Raw genomic sequence first — 7,444 nt, forward strand, 5'->3', positions numbered from 1 at the left:
GATTTTCCTATTGAGGATGGAGAAACTGGTATGGAAACATTAAATAAGCTACACAATGCTGTAAAATTAGTCCATAAAGTAATAATAGTACAGGAATTTAATTACACAAACAGATTTGCTAAATGCCTTACAGGAACAAGAGGTGGAGGGAGAATTATTAAATAGGACACTTCCTAGAACAGATGGTAGAAGAAACCATAAATGATTGAAATAAACTGAATTGTTCCAGGCTAGTGACTAGAAATGAATCCAAAAGGAGCTGTGATAAGCCTCTAAGAAACAGCAACCCCAGGACCACCTCCTGCGGAAAGAGAATCAAATAATTTTTTTTCAAAACTAATAAGTGAGCTCAGGAAAAGCTGCATACAAGAGATATATACACAGATCAATCCTCTTCCTATATACCAGTAAGAATTAATTTTAAAATGTAATATAGACAAACATCACATTCAAGAGCAACAAAAACTACCCAAAGAAAAAAAGAAACATGCAAGACATATGAAAAAAGCTAGAGGACTTTGTGGAGATGTCAATTTCCCCAAATTAATCTGTAAATCTAATGCAATAGGATTCAAAATCCAACCAACTTCTTTCATTTAGAATTCTAAAAATCTATCTTAAAAAGTTAATGCTTAAGTCTAGACAATAGCATTTTGAAAAAGACCAATGATGTAGGCTTGCTCTCTCAGGTATTAAATCTGCTATAAAGTTACAATAAAACAGTGAAGTATTGGTATAAGAAGAAGCAAATAGAAAAATGGATCAGAGTAAAGACTCAAGAAACAAAACTATGTGTATATGGATATTTATATATATTAAAGGTGGTGTAGTAGACAGGATAAAATAGACTTAGATTACAGTAACAAATAACCCCCCAAATTTCAGAGGCTTGGCTCGTAAAGTTCCTACCTCTGTCATGCAAAATCCTCTTCGGCCTAATAGACTCTGGAGAAGCTGAACACTAGGCAGGGTCTACGTAATACATGCTGCTTCAGTCTTATGGCTCTGCCACCTCAACACGAGACCTTCCCATGATCATAGCAGGGAAAGGGAAAAGTAAAAGGCCGCAAGGGACTTTTGGTTTCCTTAGGCCAGAAGTAGCACATCCCAATTCATCTCATGGTCCACTGGCCAGAACTAATCATAAGACTGCATCACTTATAGGAAGAGTGGTCATCCATGGGAAATGAATATTGATGCATACTAATAATGTCCAAAAATGGCATTTCAAATAGGTGGGAGCAATTGGACTGATGCATAGTAGTGTTAGGACAATTTCCTCCTCATTGAGGAAAAAAATATCTCTATCTCAATCTATATATCAAAATAATTTTCAGATCCACTAGTGAAAAAGTATACTATAACAAACGTTCTTGGAAAGCTTTGGGGGGAATACTTTTATAATCATCTGATGGGCAAAGCCTTCCTGAGTAACACAAGAAACACTGAAGCCATAAAAAGATTCTGGTAAATTTGCCACCCAATAAAAACAATTTTTAAGTAAAGCCAAACTGAGCAAAATGACCTGAAATACACACAACACACAAAGGTTTAAATTCAGGAAGTTCTACAAATAATTAAGAAAAAGATATACTGCCCAATAAGGAAAATAGAAAAGAAAATAAATACCCACAGAAGAAGAAATCCAAATGCCAGATGAATATGAAAAGCTGTGCTTGCATACTGCAGATCAGAAAAAGGACATTTTATAGTTACAAATAGAGTTTATTTGATAATTCCCTGTGATTCCCCTTGGAGTCCAGTCAACTGCGATTAGGACCAGCCACCCCAATATTATAAAGTCTTCACTGGACTCTAATTACAATAGCTCCCTTTCTGTAACTACTTGCCCCCTCACTTTCTGATTATATTGTCTGATTACATGATATTTGGGAACCTGGCAAGTAAGTGTCAATTTTAAAGTAAGATTAAATGGGAACTGGGAAAGAGAGAGGCACAAATTTTATTCAAAGCAGTTGTGTGCTACAAATCTGGCAAATTGTACATGAAGGGGAAAAACAAAACCGTCAAGGAATCCAAGTATAAATATTATGTGTAATGTTTGGTAATCTCTAATAATCACCAGGCCCTGGATATTGGAGTATACCAGGCGGTTTCTTCATTTCATTCAGCAAATTTTATGGAGCATATATTGTGTGCAGGTCTTATGCTAGATTCTGTGAGATCAAGAGAGACATGAGTCTCCATTCTTAATGAGGAGGCATAATAAAAGTTAAAGAATGTTCAGAAAACACTAAGTATTCGATGGTCTAGAGCATTTCAGAATAGGAAGGTTGAGAATATGCCACAGAAGAGATTGAGCTTTAGAGCTACTCTGATAGGAATAAAACAGACAAAGAAAAGAAGCAGAGAAAATTCCAGATGGAGAAGATGCCCTGATAACAAGAAAGCATAAGAACCCCCAAATTTAACTCTCAACCTTAAAAAAAAATCTAAACCATGTTTATTATGAACAAATATCTGTTGTCTTGGCATTTGAAGGTTGGGAAATCAGGCTAACTGTATTCTTGTACTTAACACAGTTAGTCAAGATTTACTTTTATCATAGAGAAGAAACTGGGAAGGAACAAAGATGTCCATTGAGTTTATTGTTCTGCTCCAAGGCAATAAAACATGTTAACTAAATCATCAATTCTTGTTATCTATACAAGAATTCATTTTACAAATCTCATTTTAGTAAATATTTCTTGATATTTGAACCAAATATTTCCCAAGGTACTTAAATCATGCATTAATTTTTTTTTCCTTTTGTCTTATTTACATTTCAGTGAAGGTAAAGAACAAGAGTTCGCCATTTAATAAACTTAAGTTTATATTCCTAAGTATAATTTTCGTCCATATTTCAAGCTCCTCTCACTTTGTCATCATGTTTGAAACCCAGAATTAGACACAGATAAGCATTAAAATATTAGACAGTACAGGCCAAGAATTGAACATTTCTCATTTTACCTAATAAAACACTTTGGGATAATCACTAGGCAGTAACTTATATGTTCCTGATAGAAGCTGAGAAAACAATTTTGCTTGTCTTACAAAAGAAAATATGACTAAAATGTAACTGAAAGTCCATATTTCACATAAATCAGTAGTACAATTTACTATTAAAGCATAAACATAACACTTAAAAATTATAAACATAGTAGGATAGATTCTGTGTAACACCATTTTGTCCAACTGCCAGTGACTTGCTGGTGAATGATCAACAATCTACATCCCTGAGGCTGAGAAGCCCAGATTTGTGGAGTTTGCCAATTTTTTTGTGCTAAGTACTCCCATGTGACTGATTTCAAACTAGCAACTTGGTGTCTACCAGTTAGAAGCATTTCTGAAAATTTGCCAGTTGGCTCTTACAAGCTGGTGCAAGATGACTCCAGCGTCCCACTGCAAACACTGATAATACTCTACTACCACTCAATACAATTGCTTACCCTTTATTGTTTTAAATACTAAAGATAGGGGTTTAAAAACTTTAAAATACTTTAAAAATATATGGATATAAGTGTGTGTATGTGTTTTGCAAATTTATGAACTTAAAATACTACCCTTGATTCAATTCCATGCTTTTGGGCACTTACTAAATCTCTTAAAAATTTTTTTTAAACATAACCAAAGAACACGTATGTTTTCAAGTGAGTCCTTACATAAAGATGTACCTGGTGTTGAGTTACTGTTCGCATCTGTTGCTGCAAATGCACACACACACAGACACACACACACACATCATTGAATGTTTTCTTTGAAGTATAGTTGATTTACAATGTTTCAGGTGTACAGCAAAGTGATTCAGTTATACATACATAGATATATGTATTCTTTTTCAGATTTTTTCCATTATTGGTTATTACAAGATATTGAATATAGTTACCTGTGCTATACAGTAGGTCATTGTTTATCTATTTTGTATATAATAGTGTGTATCTGTTAAACCCAAATACCCAATTTATCCCTCCCCCACCCTTTCCCGTTTGCTAACTGTAAGTTTGTTTTCTATGCCTGTAAATCTATTTCTGTTTTGTAAGTGAGTTCATTTGTATCATCTTTTTAAGATTCCATATCTAAGTGCTATCATATGATATTTGTCTTTCTCTGTCTGACTTCACTTAGTATGATAATATCTAGGTCCATCTATACTGCTGCATTAATCCCATACTGTTTTGATTAGTGTATCTTATAACACACCTTGATATCTGGTAGAGAAAATTGTATGCCTTTGTCTATGCTTTTCATAATTTCCTTGGATAGTCGTATTTCTCTATTTTTCCATATATATTTTAGAATCATTTGATTTGGGCCAATCCTAAAAACAAACGAACTAAAACTGCTGAGATTTTTTAAATTGTCATTATACTGGATATATAAATCAATTTACAAGAACTAACATTTTAACAATATGGAATTTTCTAATCTATTAGTAAGGTATAGCATTAAATACATCTTATTTAATGTTTTTGGCTAAAGTTTTATGATTTTCTCCATAGAGATAACAGTTTTTTTGTCATGTATACTACTAATTACCTTTTTTTTTTTTTGGCGGCACCACGTGGCAGGCGAGATCTTATTTCCCCCACCAAAGATTGAACCCGTGCCCCCTGCAGTGGAAGCCAGGAGTCCTAACCACTGGGTCACCAGGAAAGTCCCTAATTACTCTATTTTAAAGTGCTATTTTAATTGGTCTCTCTTATATTTTCCCCGCTAAGACTTGTTCCTGGGACAAATGGCTGCAAATGATTTTAAATATAAATTTAGTATATACTTAATTGTTAAACTCAGTTCTGAAAAAATATTTTCTGTAGCTTTGTGGCAGAAAAAAATTTAAGGTGGTCTCTGGTGTACATACCCTGTATAAGCCCTTCCTCTTGCATGTGGGCAGGACCTGTAAATATAATGAGATATCACCCCATGATTGGGTCAAGCTATATGGCACAGGTGAAGGGATTCTGCAGATGTCATTAAATTCTCCAATCATTTGAAAGCTCTTAAAGCCCTTACTAAGGGCTTTAAGCTACTAAGGGCTAAGGGCTTAAAAGTCTTAGCCCTTCCTAAGGAAGGACACTCTCCCTCTGGCCTTGGAGAAGGAGGCCCCCATATTGTGAGCTGGCTGTGGAGAGGTCTGGCCTCGAGCAGCTGAGAGTCTCAGTTCCACAACTATAAGAAACTGAATTCTATCAATTACCTGAATGAGCTTGGAAAGGGGTCCTGCTCTCCTGATGAGAACACTGGGGTCAACATGTTGATTTCAGACATGGGAGACCCTGACCAGAGAGCTCTAGTATGTCTGCCTGGGCTTGTGGCCCACAGAAACAATGAGATAATAAATATGTGTTTTTTAAGCCATTATGTTTTGGTAATTTGTCACACAAACTTGACGCTATCGGATTAAATAACTCCTGTTGGTCCCTAGTTTGCTAAGAAACTTTTTAAAGAATAGAGGCTGAATTTTATCAAATACATTTTGTGCACTTTTCAAAAATATCATAGTTTTCTTCCTTCAAAAGATTCATGTGTTGTATTATATTAACTGATATTTCTATATTAAAGCAACCTTTCATTCTGAGGGAGAGCTTTCTTATATCTTGACCTCCTGTTCCTCTCTTCCTTCAACAGGGACCCCTAAATTTACAGATTCACTCAAGGATAAGAGAAAGTGAGACTGGAGGAGACAAGGCCAACCTCACAACAGCAATAAAGGAGAAAACTGGAAAGTCACTGATAAACTGTGGGGTCTGGAGGCTTCCTGATACACACTGAAAGACCCCGCCATTTGTAAAAGCCACGTACTAACAAGAGCAATTATATGTACATATGTGGTACTTTTCATTTATATTTGTAAGATTTTCTAAGAAAAAACTTTCCTGTTTTGTTTCTTTCCTTCCAATGGTACATCTGTCAGTTTTCTATGGAATACTAGATGTCCAAGAAACACAATTTTCACAAAATTTACTGTTTTTTTTAAAACATCATTTAGTATTTAAATGTCTTTCTTAATCATTTTTTTCAAATCACCATCTTCAAGGTGACTTACATAAGTCCTTGTTGAAAGTGTACTAGATACTAAAATTGGTAGGTGTGGCATATAGCCCAGTGTCAACCACAGAAAAGAGACTCAGAAATGATTTGTGGCCTTAATTCATTAGAAGCCTTCATCATGTTTGGCCAAGTGAGTTTATATGAATAGTTTCACGTCACATGTATCACATTATAGACCCTTCACAAGCTCAGATTCGTAAATGAGCAGCTGCTATTTTAGTAAGAAGGACACTGTGAAATAAGTTTCAGTTAACTTGTTATCAGAAAGTGAAGTTATCACTGGCCCTATATTGCAGATGGAAACTATTTTGCAATATTTAAAATACAAAATTTGTAATATATATAAACACTTCCATTTGTTAAAATGGGATTTTATTCCAAAAAGGACTGATTATGAATTCATAAACAAGTCAGGAGAGAGGATGTAGAGATTGCCACGGTGCTGTGAAGTGGGTTTTTTCATTTTATGATAATTCATTGAACTATATATTTGTGTTTTGTGTGCTTTTCTTCATGTATGTGTTACTTTACCTAAAGTATTGGAAAATTTCATATTCTTGCAGTTTGTTTAACATAAGATAATGTTGATCATATTGGAAAAATCAATAAATTAGGTAGGTTATAAAATAGCACAAGTAGTATAATATCATATTGGAAAAATTCACAAGTATGTTCATGCACACACAAAAGTCTTGAAATATATACACCAACAATTTCCCAGGGGCGAATGTAAAACTGTTGTAGTGTGTAGCTATAACTATTCTAGTTATAGATAACACTATGTAGGTATATAAAGAGCTTCCTCATTTTTTTACAGCTTCAGTATTTATGTATAGTTTAATCTGTTTTCTGTTGATGACATTTAGTTTATTTCTAAGCTTTGCCCTCCTAAACAGTGTTGCAGCGAATAATCTTTTACACACAATGAATTGCCTATGTGCAAGTCTATCTATGGAAGAGTTTCCTAGAAGTAGAATTGCTGACTTAAGGAAACATGCATTTTTACCTTTGACAGCCATGGCCCAATGGTCCTTCAAAAACATTATCTCAGTTTTATGTTTCCATAAGCAACGTATGAAAGTACCTATTTCCACATCCCACAATGTATGAAAGTACTTCTGTGTCAATGCAATTTGTATCTACTCCATTTCAAACCCGCCCAAACTTGCTTAATGCAGAAAATGTAAAAACTATACAACAAACAAACATTTTGGATGGTATTAAAAGTGATCCCTGCCCCTTTTTCTGGCTTTGATTGGTTTTTTTTAGATTTTCAAATTAACAGAAAAAAATCACACTATAGAACAGTATGTATAATATACTACTAGGGGTGTAAAAAGTGTTAGAAAAAGAATAGAAGTATGTATTTATGTATGTGCAGAGAAGTTCTTTAGAA

This window comes from Mesoplodon bidens (genome assembly GCF_964165515.1).
Source record: "Mesoplodon bidens genome assembly, chromosome: 15".
In the NCBI taxonomy this organism is placed as follows: Eukaryota; Metazoa; Chordata; class Mammalia; order Artiodactyla; family Ziphiidae; genus Mesoplodon; species Mesoplodon bidens.